Here is a 22,532-nt window from a genome sequence, read left to right as displayed (position 1 = left end):
CAGGAGCTGGTGGAGATGTTACACAGATGTAATCTGCTGGCTGGGGGGGGGGGGGGAGCAATCCCAGATTCTCTGACATATCCGATACATTGATTTCTTGTGATTGTTTTTATTGTGTTTTCTGTATGAATACAGAGCTGCAGTGATCTGCGTCTTTCCCATCTGCCTGGAGTTCTAGTAATGGATGATCTTGTTTTTCTCTTTGTGTTTCTTGTCCAGGCTTACGATTCATGCTGAACGCACAACGCACCCAGAAGGTTCCATATGGAGGTCCGCACGTGCCCCCCGAGATCCGGAAGCTGTACGTTTCTGTAAATGGAACATTCCTCACACTCTCCCCTTCATTATTTCTTTGGCTATGACATTTCAGACAGCACTCCATTGAGATTCCAACGTAGTCATGGCCATCCGGTCTGTTCATCACAACTGTCTCCTTGGTATATGGGTGGTCAGACATGGGTGGGGGGAGGGGAGAAGGACCACCCAGGAAGATAGAATAGAGTGCATGGTGCGTTTTACCCCTGGGGAGCGCGAGCCAAAAAAAAACACTGTGCAGGACTTTTTTTTTTTTTTTTTAACCAATTCCAGTCCGAACACTTTCCCCCCCTTCCAGTCCGGACGCTTTCCCCCCCCCCTTCCAGTCCGGACGCTTTCCCCCCCCCTTCCAGTCCGGACGCTTTCCCCCCCCCTTCCAGTCCGGACGCTTTCCCCCCCCCTTCCAGTCCGGACGCTTTCCCCCCCCCTTCCAGTCCGGACGCTTTCCCCCCCCCCTTCCAGTCCGGACGCTTTCCCCCCCCCTTCCAGTCCAGACGCTTTCCCCCCCTTCCAGTCCGGAAACTTTCACCCGCTTTCTGTCCAGGGCAATTTTCAGCTTTCAGCACTATCACAATTTGAATGACAATTGTGCAGTCATGCGACACTGTACAAATATGAATTTTTTACCATTTTTTTTTTTAGACAGATAAAGCTTTATTTTGGTGGTATTTATTCACCGCTGGGATTTTTATTTTTTTTGCTATATAAATGAAAAAGTCCAAAAATGTGTAAAAAAGTGTTTTTCTTCTACAATTTTGCAAATAAATAATATTTCATCATAAATCTTGGCCAAAATTTTTATTCCGTTATCTTTTTAGTAAAAAAAAAAAAAAAATGCCAAGTTAGTTTATAACCAAAAATTATAATTTTTAAACATTTTTTTTACATTTTTTATTTTCTTTTTTTATATTATTATTTATGTTTGTTTTTTTATGTTTTTTTTTACATGCTGTCACCCTAGCAGTGTGGGGTCACCATGGTGACACTGTACTACTTGTGGGGGTGATGAAGATTTTTTTTTTTTTACAGTGATTGCTTTTAAACCCATATAGGATGTAAAAGCAATCATTTCTCTTTCTCTCTGTCTGCATTCTTGCAGTCATTGAGAAATAATGTGTGAGCTGTGATTGGTCACCGCTTGTCACATGGTACAAGGCTGTTGTGAATAGCCCTGTACCATGTGACCTCTGTGATCATTCACAGATTTCACACGTAGTAAGCAATGATGTCACAAGTGACATCTTGCTTACTACTTTGCATGTGATCACTGATTGGCCAATCAGTGATCACATGATCGGGACCTCGTACAGAGGTCCCGTCCGACGATCGGTGTTTCACTGTGTCCGGAGGACACAGCGGGCATCGGACAGCGGTGCTGCGTGCTCCCAGGGAGTGCGCACAACTAGAAATAGCGGGTGCCGTTTATGAACGGCAACCCGCCCCTGGAGTGCCACCGCCCTGCCGTTTAAAAACAGCAGGCGGACGGCAAGAGGTTAAAGTGCTAAATCCTCCAGATAAAGGTTAGACACTTGAAGACACCAAACAAGATTTTTTTTCTCAAGCACAGAATACTTCCACTTCGTTATGTGGCCATTTGCTGTGTTTTGGGATCCTGAGGTGCTCAGGAAAGTACACAACATTAATCGCTTTCCCGCCGCCCTATAGCCGAAATACTGCTGCAGGGCTGCACAAAATCATATATATATATATACGTGGTTTTGCATTTCCGGGTAGGGGGCACAGGCACAAGCCCTACCCGTGTTGCCATTGGTGGCCTCGGCTGTCAATCACTGGGTCCTGGCCAGTGATTCGCCACCAGCACCCGGTGATCGCCAAATATCACTGACGGGGGAGAGACCTGTATGTAATCAATACAGATCTCTCCCCTGTCAGCTCCTGCACACTGCTTTGCATGGCTCTGCATAGCAGAGCCATGCAAAGCAGTGTGATTACACAGTAAAACACACAGGTAACCCTTTGATCACCCCAGATGTTAACCCCTTCCTGCCCAGTGCCATTAGTACAGTGTCAGTGCGTTTTATTAGCACTGATCACTGTATTGGTGTCACTGGGGATGTCAGTGACAGTCTGTTCCCCCCCCCCAGTGTCAGAATGTCCGCTGCAGTCCTGCTGTAAGTCACTGATCGCCGCCATTACTGGTATTAAAAAAAAAATTCCATTATCTATACCGCCATTTGTAGACGGTATAACTTTCACGTAAACCAATTAATTGACACGTATTGGGATTTTTTTTTAAGCAAAGACACGAAGCAGAATACATTTTGGCCTAAATGTATGAAAAAATTTTTTTTTTTATTTTATTTTTATTTTTACTGGACATGTTTTATACCAAAAAGTCAAAAATATTGTTTTTTTCCTCAAAATTGTCAGTCTTTTTTTGTTTATAGTGCAAAAAATAAAAAAAAGCACAGGCAATCAAATACCAGCGAAAGAAAGCTCTATTTGTGCGAAAAACAGGACACAAATTGTAGTTGGGTGCAGCGTTGCATGATGGCGCAATTGTCAGCTAAAGTAACACAGCGCCGTAACAGAAAAAATGGCCCGGTCAGGAAGGGGGGTAAATCCTCTGGAGGGTAAGTGGTTAAAGCCCAACTCAGAGCTCCCCCACCCCTTCTTTTTTTTTTTTTTTTTTTGTTCCCTCTCCCCCTCGGAATTATACTTACCTTTTCCAAACTGCAGGTCATGGTCTACTCATGTGATGTATGGAGTCCTTGTCTCAGTGGTGGGTTGCCAATGTGTCAGAGCGGCACCAATTTTATAATTCTAGCGCAGTTTGCTGCATTCCCACATGCAAGAAAAATATATTTGAAATATTCTCGTCAGATATATATTTGAAATACTACAATTTTGGCCATATTCAATATATTTTAAAATCTATACACACTGCATGTTGAAATGCGTTTTTTATATATTACAAAATAAATGAAAAATATTTTTTTTCTAAAACATATTCTTCAGATTTTTTTTAACATCATTTTACCATATATTTGCAAATGCATTCCAAAAATGTAGATTAAATGTATTTTTAAAGACATACAGTCTATTTGAAAATGTATTTTTACAAATATTTTTCAGATAATTTGTAACAAATGCATTTCAAGTGTGTGTGTGTGCGTGCGCAGTTGTGTTCAAAATAATAGCCGTGTGTTGAAAAAAGTGAATAAAGCTGAAAATCCTTCTAATAGCTTTTATTTCCATCCACACAAATGCATTGGGAACACGACACATTCTATTCCAAATCACAACATGAAGAAAAATACATCAAATTTGTTGTTCCTCTAAAAAAATGGAAGAAAAGTGAATATTAGACTGTTCAAAAAAATCGCCGTGTTTGTATTCTTCTTTACAAACTAAAACATTCACTATATAAACTGAGAAATGTTTGAGGATTTTGCTTTCCTTTGAATGACTTCATGAATATTTGGTTGTAGTCGCACTGTTTCTGAGAACTGCTGTACATCTGTGTTGCATGGAGTCCCCCAACTTCTGGCCCCTGTGATCAGGTATTCCAGCCCAGGATGATTGGACCACATTCCACAGTTCTTCTCTATTTCTTGGTTTTGCCTCAAAAATTGCATTTTGGATGTCACCCCACAAGTTTTCTATTGGATTAAGATCCGGGGATTGGGCTGGCCACTCCATAACGTCCATCTTGTTGGTCTGGAACCAAGATGTTGCACGTTTACTGGTGTGTTTGGGGTCGTTGTCTTGTTGGAACACCCATTTCAAGGGCATTTCCTCTTCAGCATAAGGCAGCATGACCTCTTCAAGTATTCTGATGTCTTCAAACTGATCCATGATCCCTGGTATGCGATAAATAGGCCCAACACCGTAGTATGAGAAACATCCCCATATCATGATGCTTGCACCACCATGCTTCACGGTCTTCACAGTGTACTGTGGCTTGAATTCAGTGTTTGGGGGTCGTCTGACAAACTGTCTCCGGCCACTAGACCCAAAAAGAACAATCTTACTTCCATCAGTCCACAAAATGTTGCCCCATTTCTCTTTAGGCCAGTCAATGTGCTCTTTGGCAGATTGTAACCTCTTCAGCACACGTCTTTTTCCCAACAGTGGGACTTTGTGGGGGCTTCTTGCAGATAGCTTGGCTTCACATAGGCGTCTTCTAATTGTAACAGTCCTCACAGGGAACGTCACACCTTCTTTCATCTTCCTGGAGCTGATTGTTGGCTGAGTCTGCGCCATTTTGGCTATTCTTCTATCCATTCCAATGGTAGTTTTTCGCTTTCTTCCACGTCTTTCAGGTTTTGGTTGCCATTTTAAAGCATTTGCGATCATTTTAGCTGAGCAGCCGATCATTTTCTGCACTTCTTTATGTTTTCCCCTCTCCAATCAACTTTTTAATCAAGGTACGCTGTTCTTCTGAACAATGTCTGGAACGACCCATTTTCCTCAGAATTTCAGAGAGAAATGCACTGTAACCAGCATGTACAACATTTGCTGCCTTCCTTCCTTAAATAAGGGCAATAATTGCCACCTGTTTTTCAAAGAATGAATGACCTCACTAATAGAACTCCACACTGCTATTATTTTGAACACGCCCCTTTCAATGAGTGATTCAATGACACAGAATCAGCAGCATGCATGTCATGACTGTTGGGTCTGTTGGATTTCTATGACTCTACTACACCTGCTAGGAAATTATTTGCCATGTAGAAATATCATTTCCACCAAAAACAGCGATTGATCCGGTTAGTGATGTCTGACTGCTGTTATTGTGAACACAACTGTATGTGTGTGTGTATATATATATATACCAGAATTGTAGTATTTCAAATATATGTAAATATATTTAGAAGGAATATTTTTAAAATATATTTAAAATATATTTTTCTTGTGAGTTCATGTGGAAATATATTTGCAAATGTGTGCAAACAAAACCCTCTGTTTTTAATGTGAATTGTTAGACGGGGTCAATTATTTTTTATAATTTTTTTTTATTTGCAGGCTGGCTGGTAAGTGTGCTGGGAAATCCTTTTGTGATGTACATTGCCCTTCCATGTGCACCTTGCTGCACTGGCTAGTTATGGGGTGGTTGTCACTTTTTTGTACAGTTGGTTGAATCTGATGCAAGGACACACTATATGCCTTCGGCTGCCATTGTGCTCTTGCTGGGCGTCCCGTGCGTCTGTGTAAAAACGTTAAAAACCGATTTTTTACCATAATGCATTTCTTGCTTTAGGCCCCTTTCAGACGGGGCGGACCCGCTTGCTTAGCGGGGGGATCTCTGCACTGATCCCCGCTGAGCAAGAGGATGACAGGTCGGTGTCTGCTCTGCTGATGCAGAGCAGACAGAGACACAGCCCGCTGTTTTCTATGGGGCGCCTGTCTGTTTCCACCCGACTGTCATCCGATCCTCCATACGCATGGAGAACAGATCTCCATCTGTCTGTTTTTAGCATACAGGATCTGATCAGATGCCGGCGGGTGTCAGCGGACACATGTCTGACGATACCAGCTGCTCCATAGAGAGCTATGGATGGTCCAATCGGGCCCGCCTGAAAGACTGACCCAATCGGACCGTCAGTGTAAAAGTGGCCTTAAGGTAAAAAAAATGTTTTCTATCCCTCTCTTCCCATTCACACAGGGCAAGGGGAGGACAGAGGGGAGAAGAGATCCAGCACTGTGCACGGCTGCATCTCTTCTCCCCTCTCTTCCTCTTCACACAGCACTCGAGCAGCAGCGGGAGCCAATGCTGCTGTCAATCAAATGCAGTGAGGAGAAAGTGGTGGTGGTGGGGGGCTAAGTCCCGCTGTGTAAGTCTATGGAGCGCAGCTTGGGAGCGTGCAGACACTGTGTGCCTCCATAGCAAATGGTTTGCTATGGGGACACACAAAGAAGAGGAGGATCCAGAAGTGCCTCAGTTGGACCCAGGAACAAGGCCGCTCTATGCAAAAGCATTACAGAGCAGGTGAGTATAACATGTTTGTTATTTAAATTTTTTCTTTTTTTTCTTTTTTACTTTATTAACCACCTCCCGTCCGGCCGTTGTATATAAACGGCCGGACGGTGGCACTGCAGGGTCGGGTGGCCGTCTATAAACGGCCTCCCCGCACCCTGCTTGTGCTCGCTCCCTGGGAGCGCACAGCACCGCGATCCGGTGCCCGCTGTGTGAAACACCGATCGTCGGACGGGACCTCTGTACGAGGTCCCGATCATGTGATCACTGATTAGCCAATCAGTGATCACATGCAAAGTAGTAAGCAAGATGTCACTTCTGACATCATTGCTTACTACGTGTGAAATCTGTGAATGATCACAGAGGTCACATGGTACAAGGCTATTCACAAAAGCCTTGTACCATGTGACAAGCTGTGACCAATCACCGCTCACTCAGTACTTTTCAATGAGTGCAAGAATGCAGCCAGAGAGAAGGAGAAATGATTGCTTTTACATCCTATATGGGTGTAAAAGCAATCAGTGTAAAAAAAAAAAAAAAAAATCTTCATCACCCCCCACAAGTAGTACAGTGACACCATGGTGACACTGTACTGCCAGGGTGACAGTATGTAAAAAAATAATATAAAAAAATAAAATAAAAATGTTTAAAAATTTTAATTTTTGCTTATAAACTAATTTGGATTTTTTTTTTTTTTTACTAAAAAGATAACGGAATAAATTTTGGCTAAGATTTATGATGAAATATTATTTATTTGCAAAATTTTATAAAAAAAAACACTTTTTTTCAAAATTTTTGGACATTTCATTTACATAGCAAAAAAAATACAAATCCCAGCGGTGAATAAATACCACCAAAATAAAGCTTTATCTGTCTCAAAAAAATGGTAAAAAATTCATTTGGGTACAGTGTTGCATGACTGCGCAATTGTCATTCAAAGTGTGATAGCGCTAAAAGCTGAAAATTTCCCTAGACAGGAAGGGGGTGAAAGTGTCCGGACAGGAAGGGGGTGAAAGTGTCCGGACAGGAAGGGGGTGAAAGTGTCCGGACAGGAAGGGGGTGAAAGTGTCCGGACTGGAAGGGGGTGAGAGTGTCCGGACTGGAAGGGGGGGAAAGTGTCCGGACTGGAAGGGGGGGAAAGTGTCCGGACTGGAAGGGGGGGAAAGTGTCCGGACAGGAAGGGGGGTGAAAGTGTCCGGACAGGAAGGGGGGTGAAAGTGTCCGGACAGGAAGGGGGTAAAAGTGTCCGGACAGGAAGGGGGTAAAAGTGTCCGGACAGGAAGGGGGTGAGAGTGTCCGGACTGGAAGGGGGGGAAAGTGTCCGGACTGGAAGGGGGTGAGAGTGTCCGGACTGGAAGGGGGGGAAAGTGTCCGGACTGGAAGGGGGGGAAAGTGTCCGGACAGGAAGGGGGGTAAAAGTGTCCGGACTGGAAGGAGGTGAAAGCGTCCGGACTGGAAGGGGGGTAAAAGTGTCCGGACTGGAAGGAGGTGAAAGCGTCCGGACTGGAAGGGGGTGAAAGCGTCCGGACTGGAAGGGGGGTGAAAGCGTCCGGACTGGAAGGGGGGTGAAAGCGTCCGGACAGGAAGGGGTTAACACTTTAAGGAGGGGTGGGCTCCCTCCTGACAAACCTGCCCTTATCAACCCACTGCTGGGTAAATTTTTTTTTTTTTTTTTTTGCAGGCTGGCTGATAAGTGTGCTGGGAAATCCTTTGTGATGTACATTGCCCTTCCATGTGCACCTTGCTGCAATGGCTAGTTTAGGCTGGGGGGGGGTTGTCCTGTATTTGTACAGTTGATTGAATCTTTGCAAGGATGCACTGGATGCCTTCAGCTGCCATTGTGCTGTTGCATGCATTCTATGCATGAAGGTAAAAAATCTGTACAGCACCCCCCCCAATACTCACCTAAGCCCCCTCTTGATCCAGCGACGTTCACTGGAGTCTCAGCTATCCCAGGACTCCCTCTTCTCATTGACTGAGACAGAAGCGGGACCCATTGGCTCCCACTGCTGTCAGTCACAGCCAGTGAGCCAATGAAAAGAGAGAGGGGGCCGAGCCGAGGTTCCGTGTGTGAATGGACACACAGCAGTGGGTACCCCCATAGCAAGCTGCTTGCTGTGGGGGCACGCGACAGGAGGGGCCAGGAGAGCCTGCGTGGGACCCAAAAAGAGGAGGATCCGGGCTGCTGTGTGCAAAATCACTGCACACAGCAGGTAAGTATAACAAGTTTGTTTTCTATTCCTCTGTCCTTCCCTTGCCCTGTACCAGTAGTAGGTGAGAAAAATGCTAATTTTATGTCTTTTGTAAAACTGACCATATACTGAAAGGTGAACAGTGAAAGTAAAGATCTCTTCTCTCTGTTCTGGCTGTGAGAGCAGAGACAAGCGACGCTGCAGCCTGTGAGTGTACAGCAGCATCTCACAGTGCATGTCCACTCAGAGACTACAGTGCCAGCCACCCCAGTGTCCCTGATCACTGCTCCAGTGTAGAGACAATAAACAATGCAGCCAGTCCCTGTCACCTTTCCTAGTGCGCAGAAAAACACCACCATACCAATATCCTGATCACCGCCATACGCAATACCTACACCCTAATCACTGCCCACCGCCATATCCCGCCAAATTGTATTCCAGTTAAATTGTTTGAGATGGGACTTTTGTGGGATCCAGCTTGTCCCAAGTGTAGTAGAGATCGTGGAGATCTAATACATACGAATATTGCCAAAAGTATTGTGTTGCCGGCCTTTCCACGCACATGACCTTTAATTGCCCCCCGTCTTAGTCCGTAGGGTTCAATATTGAGTTGGCGCCGCCCTTTCCCCCTGCATATGACCTGTAATGGCCTCCCAGTCTTAGTCCGTAGGGTTCAATATTGAGTTGGCCCCGCCCTTTCCCCCTGCATATGACCTGTAATGGTCTCCCAGTCTTAGTCCATAGGGTTCAATATTGAGTTGGCCCCGCCCTTTCCACGCACATGACCTTTAATGGCCCCCCAGTCTTAGTCCGTAGGGTTCAATATTGAGTTGGCCCCGCCCTTTGCAGCTATAACAGCTTCAACTCTTCTGGGAAGGCCGTCCACAAGGTTTAGGAGGGTGTCTATGGGAAGGTTGGACCATTCTTCCAGAAGCACATTTGTCAGGTCAGGCACTGATGTCGGGGGAGGAGGCCTGGCTCGCAGTCTCCGCTCTAATTCATCCCAAAGGTGTTCTATGGGGTTGAGGTCAGGACTCTGTGCAGGACAGTCAAGTTCCTCCACCCCAAACTGGCTCCTCCATGTCTTTATGGACCTTGCTTTGTGCACTGCTGTGCAGTCATGTTGGAACAGGGAGGGGCCATCCCCAAACTCCTCCCACAAAGTTGGGAGCATGAAATTGTCCAAAATGTCTTGTTGGAACAGGAAGGGGCCGTTAGTGTAAGGATGACATAAATGACTAGTGTCCAGGGGCGGACTGACCATTTGGAAACTCGGGCACTGCCCGAGGGCCCGGGGTCAGTAGGGGGCCCCATGAGATGCCTCTGGTACCTTTTTTCATAGGCTTTTTGAGTTTGGGCAAGGACACAGGGGCCCCATGATCCCCTATTGCCCGGGGGCCCCATGAGTTGTCAGTCCACCCCTGCTAGTGCCAGAGAGTGCTATTGAGCGATGTATACAGTAAGCAGCAGGCTTTTTTTTTCATCCACATAGCTAAGGATAGCCGAAAAAAATACCTGAAAAGGATCCGAGTGCTCCACCTACTGGCTGAAAATGAGAATACAAAATAATATCCTTGAGCAAGAAATAAATTATTCAGAAGTGTTTAAGAACATACAATCATACAACACATTTGCTTCATTAGTTTTGGTTTAAATTTTATTCCTTCGCTAATATATCCTCAACATTTTATTTGTATAGCACTTCTCTCCCTGGGGACTAAAAGCACTTCGCAGGCGAGGCAGCCATCTTGAAAATTGCGTTGGCCAGGAATCGAACCCGGGTCAGCTGCTGGATAGGCAGCTATGCTCACCACTGCACCACCAACGCAAGGTATGTGTTTGGGGGGAAAACCACGCAAGCACAGGGGAGGTACAAGCGGCCATAGGCTGTCCAGTGATCCCGAGGGTGTGGCCAGATTAAAGGGGCGGCATGTCATCCCGCCCACACATCGCGTCCAGGGAAAAGAAGACACCGGATCTGCGGACCTCTCTACCCCTCCTCCAGCAGCGTCTCCTGGACTGGATCGTCTTGGGACTGGGACACGGAGCCAGGTAAGACACAGCAGCCTGCTGCCTGTCCCTGTACTAAGTGTCCCTTCCGTTGGAAGAGGAGGGGCGGCGGCACCACGCCGCCCCCCCCCCCCTAAAAAGTCCGGCCCTAGTCAAACGCCTTGTTTGCCTCGCGGCAAATACGCCCCTGGTTGTAAGCCTCATTTTTGCGCCCCTGTACCTTGTGTACATATGTACCCCCCTAGCTACGCCTCTGTGTCACATAGTGACATTTCAAGAAGTTTTATTGGCCAGCGGGAGGTGACTGCGCTGCGCTGGACAAAGAGCACGGCCAGCCGTACTTTATTTCAGCGCACACCGCCCGCACTTGCCTTGTCTTGATTGGACCTAAAGTTGGCTATAAATGAATTGAAGTTCGTCTGGTTCAGAATCCAGCTGAATTTCAATCCATCTATGGCTGTCCTTGCTCATGAAAAGTTAATCTATCTCATGAATGGGCTTGTTGGAAGTTTTTTCTCGATCGGCGCATGCAGCCAATCAGCTGCTGGGCTGATCAGTATATTCTGACTATCAGCATGTGGTGACTGCGGTACGCTAGAAAAAGTACAGCCTGCTGTACTTCATTTTGGTTCCTGCACACTACCACAATGCATTGGTGTGATCCAGCCACACCAAAGACAAGGCATGTGTCAGGGGCGTACCTACAGGCATTGCAACTGCGACCCGGCCCCATGCTGCAGGGGGGTCGCACTGCTGGGACAGTCCCACCACATTGCATTGTACACTTTTTTTTTTTCACACAAACTATAGAGCAGGGGTCCTCAAACTACGGCCCGCGGGCCACATGCGGCCCACCGAGGACATTTATCCGGCCCGCCGGGCAGGGGCGTATCTGCCGCGAAGCAAGGGACTAGGGTTTGGCAGGTCGGGAGAGCTCGGCAGGGCTCGGGCGGGAGGGCGGGATCAGCAATTCTAGAACAGGGGAGGGTGGGCTCGGCTTATGAACCCGCACCACTCACCCGGCGTCTCTGCAGCCAGCCGGCCATCTATTCTGATCAGTGCATGCAACCGTGACGGCCGGAGGGCGGAGCCTAGAGCTGACCATGAAGAGGGGGAGCAAGAGAGGAGACTCCATCGCTGCATGTCGGGTATCATGGCCACAGACCCTATATAAGTGCAAAAGATGATCGATCTCCTGCCTCTCTCTTTCCCCCCTCTCTCCCCCTCCTCCTCACTCTCTCCCCCTCCTCTCTCTTTCTCCCCCCCCTCTCTCTTTCTCTCTCTCCCCCCTCCCCCTCTCTCTTTCTCTCTCCCCCCTCTCTCTTTCTCTCTCTCCCCCCCCTCCTCTCTCTTTCTTCCCCCCCTCTCTTTCTCTCCCCCCCTCTCCCCCCCTCTCTCTCCTCCTCCTCTCTCTCTCCCCCCTCCTCTCTCTCCCCCCTCCCTCTCTCTCTCCCCCCCTCCTCTTTCTCTCTCTCCCCCCCCTTCTCTTTCTCTCCCCCCCCTCCTTATCTCTCCCCCCCCCCCCCCTCTCTCTTTACATTGTACACAGATCTGACCCAACAAGGTGTCCTGCATTTGCCGTATATTTTGCTCCATAAGACACACTTGGGGGGAAATTTCTGTGCGTCTTATGGAGCGGCCGGCTCAGTATTCCCGCCGCCGTTGTATGTCCGCAGTCTCTGGTCATCTCCTGTACTGTGGCCGCATTTGTTCATAGTTTTTTTTTTTTTTTAAACTATAGTCCGGCCCTCCAACGGTCTGAGGGACATTGAACTGGCCCCCTGTTTAAAAAGTTTGAGGACCCCTGCTATAGAGGCACCAAAGAGATGTTCTCCGTCAAAAGGCAGGTGTCTATTCATTGAGTGAGCTGGTCCTTGAACAACACCAAAAATTCTTAAGTTGCCTGAGTTGTTTTTCCTGAGCTCTTGGTGATGGAATGATGTTATCACTCCTCGGTAAGGAGATGTTATCACTCCTCGGTAAGGTGATGTTATCACTCCTTGGTAAGGTGATGTTATCACTCCTTGGTAAGGAGATGTTATCACTCCTTGGTAAGGTGATGTTATCACTCCTCGGTAAGGTGATGTTATCACTCCTCGGTAAGGAGATGTTATCACTCCTTGGTAAGGAGATGTTATCACTCCTCGGTAAGGAGATGTTATCACTCCTTGGTAAGGAGATGTTATCACTCCTTGGTAAGGAGATGTTATCACACCTCGGTAAGGAGATGTTATCACTCCTTGGTAAGGAGATGTTATCACTCCTTGGTAAGGAGATGTTATCACACCTCGGTAAGGAGATGTTATCACACCTCGGTAAGGAGATGTTATCACTCCTTGGTAAGGAGATGTTATCACTCCTTGGTAAGGTGATGTTATCACTCCTTGGTAAGGTGATGTTATCACTCCTCGGTAAGGTGATGTTATCACTCCTCGGTAAGGTGATGTTATCACTCCTTGGTAAGGTGATGTTATCACTCCTTGGTAAGGAGATGTTATCACACCTCGGTAAGGAGATGTTATCACTCCTTGGTAAGGAGATGTTATCACTCCTTGGTAAGGAGATGTTATCACACCTCGGTAAGGAGATGTTATCACTCCTCGGTAAGGAGATGTTATCACTCCTTGGTAAGGAGATGTTATCACACCTCGGTAAGGAGATGTTATCACTCCTCGGTAAGGAGATGTTATCACTCCTCGGTAAGGTGATGTTATCACTCCTTGGTAAGGAGATGTTATCACTCCTTGGTAAGGTGATGTTATCACTCCTTGGTAAGGTGATGTTATCACTCCTTGGTAAGGTGATGTTATCACTCCTCGGTAAGGTGATGTTATCACTCCTCGGTAAGGTGATGTTATCACTCCTCGGTAAGGTGATGTTATCACTCCTCGGTAAGGTGATGTTATCACTCCTTGGTAAGGTGATGTTATCACTCCTTGGTAAGGTGATGTTATCACTCCTTGGTAAGGTGATGTTATCACTCCTCGGTAAGGTGATGTTATCACTCCTTGGTAAGGAGATGTTATCACTCCTCGGTAAGGTGATGTTATCACTCCTTGGTAAGGAGATGTTATCACTCCTTGGTAAGGTGATGTTATCACTCCTCGGTAAGGTGATGTTATCACTCCTTGGTAAGGTGATGTTATCTCTCGGACACTGGCAGGCAACATGGCGGCGCCTTTTTGGCTTGAGTGGTGGAGACTGTGTGAGCATTCCTAGCACTTGATGTCAGGATTGTTGGCTCGGGTGGCGCATCCTCTACATAAACATGTATGGGACCCCTTGGAGGTGTGATGCTGGGTCTGGTGATGTCATCACTCGGCGGGGTGAAGTTATCACTCGGTGTGATGTCATCAGTCTTTTTTGGTCGCCTGAGCATGCGGTTTTTCCTGAGCTTATTCACCTGGGGTGAAGCACTTGATGTAGGAATGATGTTATCTCTCGGACACTGGCAGGCAACATGGCGGCGCCTTTTTGGCTTGAGTGGTGGAGACTGTGTAAGCATTCCTAGCACTTGATGGCAGGATTGTTGGCTGGGGTGGCGTATCCTGTACGTAAACATGTATGGGACCCCTTGGAGGTGTGATGTTATCACTCGGCGGGGTGAAGTTATCACTCGGTGTGATGTCATCAGTCTTTTTTGGTTTTAAAAGACTCCAAAATGTACTGAGTCGCCTGAGCATGCGGTTTTTCCTGAGCTTCTTCATCTGGGGTGAGGCACTTGATGTAGGAATGATGTTATCACTCGGACACTGGCAGGCAACATGGCGGCTCCTTTTCGGCTTGCGTGGTGGAGTCTGTTTGTGAGCATTCCTAGCTCCTGATGGCAGGATTGTTCTCCTGGATGGGGTATCCTGTACATAAACAGGTATGGGACCCCTTGGAGGCTTAATGCTGGGTCTGGGAAGGGTGATGTTATCACTCGGCGGGGTGAAGTTATCACTCGGTGTGATGTCATCAGTCTTTTTTTTTTTGAAATGACTCCAAAATGCACTGAGTCGCCTGAGCGTGCGGTTTTTCCTGAGCTTCTTCATCTGGGGTGAAGCACTTGAAGTTGGAATGATGTTATCACTCGGACAATGGCAAGCAACGTGGCGGTTCCTTTTCGGCTTGCGTGGTGAAGTCTGTTTGTGAGCATTCCTAGCTCCTGATGGCAGGATTGTTGGCTCGGGTGGCGTATCCTGTACATAAACATGTATGGGACCCCTTGGAGATGTGATGCTGGGTCTGGGAAGGGTGATATTATCTGTCTTTCGTGGTTTGAAAAGACACCAAATAGCACGAAGTCGCCTAGCGGGGGAGAATCGGCTAAACGACAGCTCATTCAGCATCATCAGCAATACGTACACTGTCAGCACCAGCAGCATTACGAGCAGTATTATGAGTAGCAACAGCAGCATTAAGATAACCCAGTGAAAGGCGTTTGACCTGCAATATTCTGCATCAATATTTATAAACAGGGATGGGTCTCCATTCTCTAAGGCCGCCCCATCGCTGGACCATTGGAAATTGAAGTTGCCCAGTCCTTCCTGAATGAGTTCAATCAGCTTCTGGAAAATCAAATATTGTCCTACTCTCAGGGCCAGGTCGTTTCTGTGCAGGATGTATTTCAGAATGATGGCACTTATCAGGAGTATGATCTGAAACCAGTATGCAGTGGTGGTCAGTAATGAAAACCAGCTGGAGGGTTCTGGAGGCTCGTTTGCCGCTTCTCTGACCGATTCCTCAACTTGCTCTTCCATTGACTTAATGCTCTTCTCCTTCACTGGCTTGTGGCTCTCTGGGGGGTCATCTTCCATTTCTCTGACCTTTTCCTCCACTTGCTGCTCTGATGACTTGCTCTCCTCCTTCACCAGCAGGCGTATCTCTGGGGGGTCATTTTGCGTTCCTTTGATGAATTCTTCCATATGCTGCACTGTATTGATCTCCTGATTCAGTTGTATCGGGATCTTTGAAGAGTGGTCGGGGACGTATCTTTTTCCTCCCCATGCAAACAGCAGGGTAAGAAACACGGTGAGGATCTGCTGGCTCATTTTTAAATAGATGGCAAACTGACACTAAATTAGTACAAGATTTAAAAAAAAACTGTTAAACAGCTTTTGCTGATCGCTATTGATTGAAGGGTATCAGTGGATACTCAATACCAATCAATAGAGATTAAATATCTTGTAATAGAATGAGAACTTATCAGGAGCTTTTAAAAAAGCGTCTTGACTCTGACAAGAAGAAACTCAAACTGAGAGCCTCTGCACTGCTGCGCGGAAAGGTCAAATCTGGTCATGTGATCACAGTGAGAGAGAGAGGGAAAGGGCGAGCGAGAGAGAGCGAGAGAGAGGGAAAGAGCAAGAGAGAGGGAAAGGGCAAGAGAGAGAGAGGGAAAGGGCGAGCGAGAGAGAGAGAGGGAAAGGGCAAGAGAGAGAGAGGGAAAGGGCGAGAGAGAGAGGGAAAGGGCGAGCGAGAGTGTTTACAAAAACAACATCTTAAAGGGCCAGCGACACATTCTTGGAATCACTGGGTTATTTTGGTTATATAATGAGTTCTTGAAGTGAGTAGAGGAAGGCGCCTCCTATTATTATATACATTTATTTTACCATCAGCAGAGCTGGATAGGATCCTATTCATTCCTTATAATGACATCCTATAGAACTCAGCACTATATATGGAATATCTGGAATATTTCCTATTGGATGCAATAAAGATGATCAGATCTAGGAGAATGTTGTATACAGAGCAGAGGATTGTTCATCTATTTATTTCATTTTATTTATTTATTTTTTTTAGTTGTAATGTTTATTGTGAACACTGCGGCCTATTATTTCATCTTTCTCTGTGCAGATTTCACCCTAGAGGGCTCTCTGTGTACGGACTACATGTCCCAGCATGCCCCCTATCCCCATAGACCGATGGAGGGCTCTCTGTGTATGGATTACATGTCCCAGCATGCTCCCTATATCCCCATAGACCGATGGAGGACTCTCTGTGTATGGACTACATGTCCCAGCATGCCCTCTATAACCATAAACCTATATGGATGACTCTGTGTATGGGCTACATGTCCCAGCATGCCCCCTATCCCTATAGACCTCTATGTAGGATTCTGTACATATGGACTACATGTCCCAGTATACTCCGCTTTCCCCCATACACCTCTGTGGAGGATTCTCTGTATGTAGTCCCAGCATGCCCCCTATCCCCATAGACCAATGGAGGGCTCTCTGTGTATTGTCTACATGTCCCAGCATGCCCCCTATATCCCCATAAACCTCTATGGAGGAATCTCTATGTATGGACTACATGTCCCAACATGCCCTGCTCTCCCCATCGCCCTCTCTTCCCAGGTCAGCAGTGCCAGCCCCCTGGTATTCTCTCCCGCCGGGTTCTCTGTGGGACACACATTACTGCCGACTCCACAAACTGAGTTAAATGACTATTTATGAGACGTTGGAGGCGAAGGAAGCAGCACCAGCCCTCCACAAAGATGTCTGCGGGCAAATGGTGAGGTCACTTCCGGTCTCGTGACTTCCTGTCTCCGCCTTTCCTGTTAGTGATTAATTATGTAAACAAGGAAGTGGGGGGATGGGAATGGGGGCGGGTGTGAGCAGACATCCAATCATGGCTCAGCAAGGAGGAGGGAGCCCAACCGGGACCAGAGTGAGGGGCGGGGCTAACAACTCCCACCGGACTGCTGAGGAACTACTAATCTCAGCATTACCACATGACCCAGGAGGGGGAGGAGTCCCCGGATGTTGTGTCCTGGAGGGGAATTCTGCTTTATAGGTCCTGACATTCCCAGAGACACTGACAGAGATAGTGTCCTCTAATAGGATGATACAGAACACCTCCCCCACCTCTGTATAGAACTATACAACTCCTCCCCCATCTGTATACAGAACAACTATACAACCCCTCCCCCAATCTCTATAAAGTGTATCTATAGAACACCTCCCCCACCTCTGTATAAAACTATACAACCCCTCCCCTATCTAAATACAGTGTAACTATAGAACTATATAAATTGATGTAAGGGGGTACTCTGATGGGGTAAATTGATGTAAGGGGGCACTCTGATGGGGTAAATTGATGTAAGGGGGCACTCTGATGTGGACAATTGATGTAAGGGGGCACTCTGATGTGGACAATTGATGTAAGGGGGCACCCTGATGGGGGAAATTGATGTAAGGGGGCACTCTGATGGGGGAAATTGATGTAAGGGGGCACTCTGATGGGGGAAATTGATGTAAGGGGGCACTCCGATGGGGGAAATTGATGTAAGGGGGCACTCTGATGTGGACAATTGATGTAAGGGGGCACCCTGATATGGATATTTTATATAAGGGACACTCTGGTGAGGACACCTGATGTAAGGAGGGACTCTTATAGGAGCCTTGATGTAAGGTGGAGCTCTGAGAAGAACTCCTGATATAAGGAGGGACTCTGTTAGGGACAACTGATATAAAGGGGCGCAGGTTCTTGATTGATCACCCTAAGTGTAGTAGAGATTGTGGGGACCTAATACATACGAATATTGCCAAAAGTATTGGGCCGCCGGCCTTTCCACACACATGACCTTTAATGGTCCCCCCAGTCTTAGTCCGTAGGGTTCAATATTGAGTTGGCCCCGCCCTTTCCACGCACATGACCTTTAATGGCCCCCCAGTCTTAGTCCGTAGGGTTCAATATTGAGTTGGCCCCGCCCTTTGCACCTATAACAGCTTCAACTCTTCTGGGAAGGCCGTCCACAAGGTTTAGGAGGGTGTCTATGGGAAGGTTGGACCATTCTTCCAGAAGCACATTTGTCAGGTCAGGCACTGATGTCGGGGGAGGAGGCCTGGCTCACAGTCTGCGCTCTAATTCATCACAAAGGTGTTCTGTGGGGTTGAGGTCAGGACTCTGTGCAGGACAGTCAAGTTCCTCCACCCCAAACTGGCTCCTCCATGTCTTTATGGACCTTGCTTTGTGCACTGGTGGGCAGTCATGTTGGAACAGGAAGGGGCCATCCCCAAACTCCTCCCACAAAGCTGGGAGCATGAAATTGTCCAAAATGTCTTGTTGGAACAGGAAGGGGCCATTAGTGTAAGGATGACATAAATGACTAGTGTCCAGGGGCGGACTGACCATTTGGAAACTCGGGCACTGCCCGAGGGCCCGGGGTCAGTAGGGGGCCCCATGAGATGCCTCTGGTACCTTTTTCATAGGCTTCTTGAGTTTGGGCAAGGACACAGGGGCCCCATGATCCCCTATTGCCCGGGGGCCCCATGAGTTGTCAGTCCACCCCTGCTAGTGTCAGAGAGAGCTATTGAGCAATGTATACAGTAAGCAGCAGGCTTTTTTTTCATCCAGATTGCTAAGGATAGCCGAAAAAAATACCTGAAAAGGATCCGAGTGCTCCACCTACTGGCTGAAAATGAGAATACAAAATAATATCCTTGCGCAAGAAATAAATTATTCAGAAGTGTTTAAGAACATACAATCATACAACACATTTGCTTCATTCGTTTTGGTTTAAATTTTATTCCTTCGCTAATATATCCTCAACATTTCATTTGTATAGCACTTCTCTCCCGGGGGACTAAAAGCACTTCGCAGGCGAGGCAGCCATCTTGAAAATTGCGTTGGCCAGGAATCGAACCCGGGTCAGCTGCTGGATAGGCAGCTATGCTCACCACTGCACCACCAACGCAAGGTATGTGTTTGGGGGGAAAACCACGCAAGCACAGGGGAGGTACAAGCGGCCATAGGCTGTCCATTGATCCTGAGGGTGTGGCCAGATTACAGGGGCGGCATGTCATCCCGCCCACACATCGCGTCCAGGGAAAAGAAGACACCGGATCTGCGGACCTCTCTACCCCTCCTCCAGCAGCGTCTCCTGGACTGGATCGTCTTGGGACTGGGACACGGAGCCAGGTAAGACACAGCAGCCCGCTGCCTGTCCCTGTACTAAGTGTCCCTTCCGTTGGAAGAGGAGGGGCGGCGGCACCACGCCGCCCCCCCCCCCCCCCAAAAAAGTGCAGCCCTAGTCAAACGCCTTGTTTGCCTCGCGGCAAATACGCCCCTGGTTGTAAGCCTCATTTTTGCGCCCCTGTACCTTGTGTACATATGTACCCCCCTAGCTACGCCTCTGTGTCACATAGTGACATTTCAAGAAGTTTTATTGGCCAGCGGGAGGTGACTGCGCTGCGCTGGACAAAGAGCACGGCCAGCCGTACTTTATTTCAGCGCACACCGCCCGCACTTGCCTTGTCTTGATTGGACCTAAAGTTGGCTATAAATGAATTGAAGTTCGTCTGGTTCAGAATCCAGCTGAATTTCAATCCATCTATGGCTGTCCTTGCTCATGAAAAGTTAATCTATCTCATGAATGGGCTTGTTGGAAGTTTTTTCTCGATCGGCGCATGCAGCCAATCAGCTGCTGGGCTGATCAGTATATTCTGACTATCAGCATGTGGTGACTGCGGTACGCTAGAAAAAGTACAGCCTGCTGTACTTCATTTTGGTGCCTGCACACTACCACAATGCATTGGTGTGATCCAGCCACACCAAAGACAAGGCATGTGTCAGGGGCGTACCTATAGGCATTGCAACTGCGACCCGGCCCCATGCTGCAGGGGGGTCGCACGGCTGGGACAGTCCCCCCACATTGCATTGTACACTTTATTTTTTCACACAAACTATAGAGCAGGGGTCCTCAAACTACGGCCCGCGGGCCACATGCGGCCCGCCAAGGACATTTATCCGGCCCGCCGGGCAGGGGCGTATCTACCACGAGGCAAGGGACTAGGGTTTGGCAGGTCGGGAGAGCTCGGCAGGGCTCGGGCGGGAGGCAGGAGGGCGGGATCAGCAATTCTAGAACAGGGGAGGGTGGGCTCGGCTTATGAACCCGCACCAATCACCCGGCCTCTCTGCAGCCAGCCGGCCATCTATTCTGATCAGTGCATGCAACCGTGACGGCCGGAGGGCGGAGCCTAGAGCTGACCATGAAGAGGGGGAGCAAGAGAGGAGACTCCATCGCTGCATGTCGGGTATCATGGCCACGGACCCTATATAAGTGCAAAAGATGATCGATCTCCTGCCTCTCTCTTTCCCCCCTCTCTCCCCCCCCTCACTCTCTCCCCCCCCCTCTTCTCTCTTTCTTTCCCCCCTCTCTTTCTCTCTCTCTCTCCCCCCTCCTCTCCCCCCCCTCTCTTTCACTCTCTCCCCCCTCCTCTCCCCCCCTCCTCTTTCTCTCTCTCCCCTCCTTATCTCTCCCCCCCCCCCTCTCTCTTTACATTGTACACAGATCTGACCCAACAAGGTGTCCTGCATTTGCCGTATATTTTGCTCCATAAGACACACTTGGGGGGAAATTTCTGTGCGTCTTATGGAGCGGCCGGCCCAGTATTCCCGCCGCCGTTGTATGTCCGCAGTCTCTGGTCATCTCCTGTACTGTGGCCGCATTTGTTCATAGTTTTTTTTTTTTTTTAAACTATAGTCCGGCCCTCCAACGGTCTGAGGGACAGTGAACTGGCCCCCTGTTTAAAAAGTTTGAGGACCCCTGCTATAGAGGCACCAAAGAGATGTTCTCCGTCAAAAGGCAGGTGTCTATTCATTGAGTGAGCTGGTCCTTGAACAACACCAAAAATTCTTAAGTTGCCTGAGTTGTTTTTCCTGAGCTCTTGGTGATGGAATGATGTTATCACTCCTCGGTAAGGTGATGTTATCACTCCTCGGTAAGGTGATGTTATCACTCCTCGGTAAGGTGATGTTATCACTCCTCGGTAAGGTGATGTTATCACTCCTCGGTAAGGTGATGTTATCACTCCTCGGTAAGGTGATGTTATCACTCCTCGGTAAGGTGATGTTATCACTCCTCGGTAAGGTGATGTTATCACTCCTCGGTAAGGTGATGTTATCACTCCTCGGTAAGGTGATGTTATCACTCCTCGGTAAGGTGATGTTATCACTCCTCACTAAGGTGATGTTATCACTCCTCACTAAGGTGATGTTATCACTCCTCGGTAAGGTGATGTTATCACTCCTTGGTAAGGAGATGTTATCACTCCTCACTAAGGTGATGTTATCACTCCTTGGTAAGGTGATGTTATCACTCCTCACTAAGGCGATGTTATCACTCCTCACTAAGGCGATGTTATCACTCCTCACTAAGGAGATGTTATCACTCCTCGGTAAGGTGATGTTATCACTCCTTGGTAAGGTGATGTTATCACTCCTTGGTAAGGAGATGTTATCACTCCTCGGTAAGGAGATGTTATCACTCCTCGGTAAGGAGATGTTATCACTCCTCGGTAAGGAGATGTTATCACTCCTTGGTAAGGTGATGTTATCACTCCTCGGTAAGGAGATGTTATCACTCCTTGGTAAGGAGATGTTATCACTCCTTGGTAAGGTGATGTTATCACTCCTTGGTAAGGAGATGTTATCACTCCTCGGTAAGGAGATGTTATCACTCCTCGGTAAGGAGATGTTATCACTCCTTGGTAAGGTGATGTTATCACTGCTCGGTAAGGAGATGTTATCACTCCTCGGTAAGGAGATGTTATCACTCCTTGGTAAGGTGATGTTATCACTCCTCGGTAAGGTGATGTTATCACTCCTCGGTAAGGAGATGTTATCACTCCTCAGTAAGGAGATGTTATCACTCCTCGGTAAGGAGATGTTATCACTCCTTGGTAAGGTGATGTTATCACTCCTCGGTAAGGAGATGTTATCACTCCTTGGTAAGGAGATGTTATCACTCCTTGGTAAGGTGATGTTATCACTCCTTGGTAAGGAGATGTTATCACTCCTCGGTAAGGAGATGTTATCACTCCTCGGTAAGGAGATGTTATCACTCCTTGGTAAGGTGATGTTATCACTCCTCGGTAAGGAGATGTTATCACTCCTCGGTAAGGAGATGTTATCACTCCTTGGTAAGGTGATGTTATCACTCCTCGGTAAGGAGATGTTATCACTCCTTGGTAAGGTGATGTTATCACTCCTCGGTAAGGTGATGTTATCACTCCTTGGTAAGGAGATGTTATCACTCCTCGGTAAGGAGATGTTATCACTCCTCGGTAAGGAGATGTTATCACTCCTCG

The 22,532-nt window shown here is 47.6% G+C and overlaps 2 non-coding genes across 2 annotated transcripts; both read right to left on the bottom strand.

Annotated features, from left to right (window-relative positions):
- Positions 1-10,204: 10,204 nt before the first annotated feature.
- Positions 10,205-10,276, bottom strand: TRNAD-AUC (transfer RNA aspartic acid (anticodon AUC)). Its single transcript has one exon. It is a non-coding gene; the product is annotated as a tRNA-Asp (tRNA).
- Positions 10,277-19,066: 8,790 nt separating this feature from the next.
- TRNAD-AUC (transfer RNA aspartic acid (anticodon AUC)) lies at positions 19,067-19,138 on the bottom strand. Its single transcript has one exon. It is a non-coding gene; the product is annotated as a tRNA-Asp (tRNA).
- Between the last annotated feature and the right edge of the window lie 3,394 nt (positions 19,139-22,532).

The sequence above is a fragment of the Staurois parvus genome, unplaced genomic scaffold, assembly GCF_062004578.1.
Source record: "Staurois parvus isolate SC_StPar_1 unplaced genomic scaffold, SC_StPar_1.0 ptg000368l, whole genome shotgun sequence".
Taxonomy (NCBI): Eukaryota; Metazoa; Chordata; class Amphibia; order Anura; family Ranidae; genus Staurois; species Staurois parvus.
This window is presented reverse-complemented; position numbering and strand designations above follow the sequence as displayed.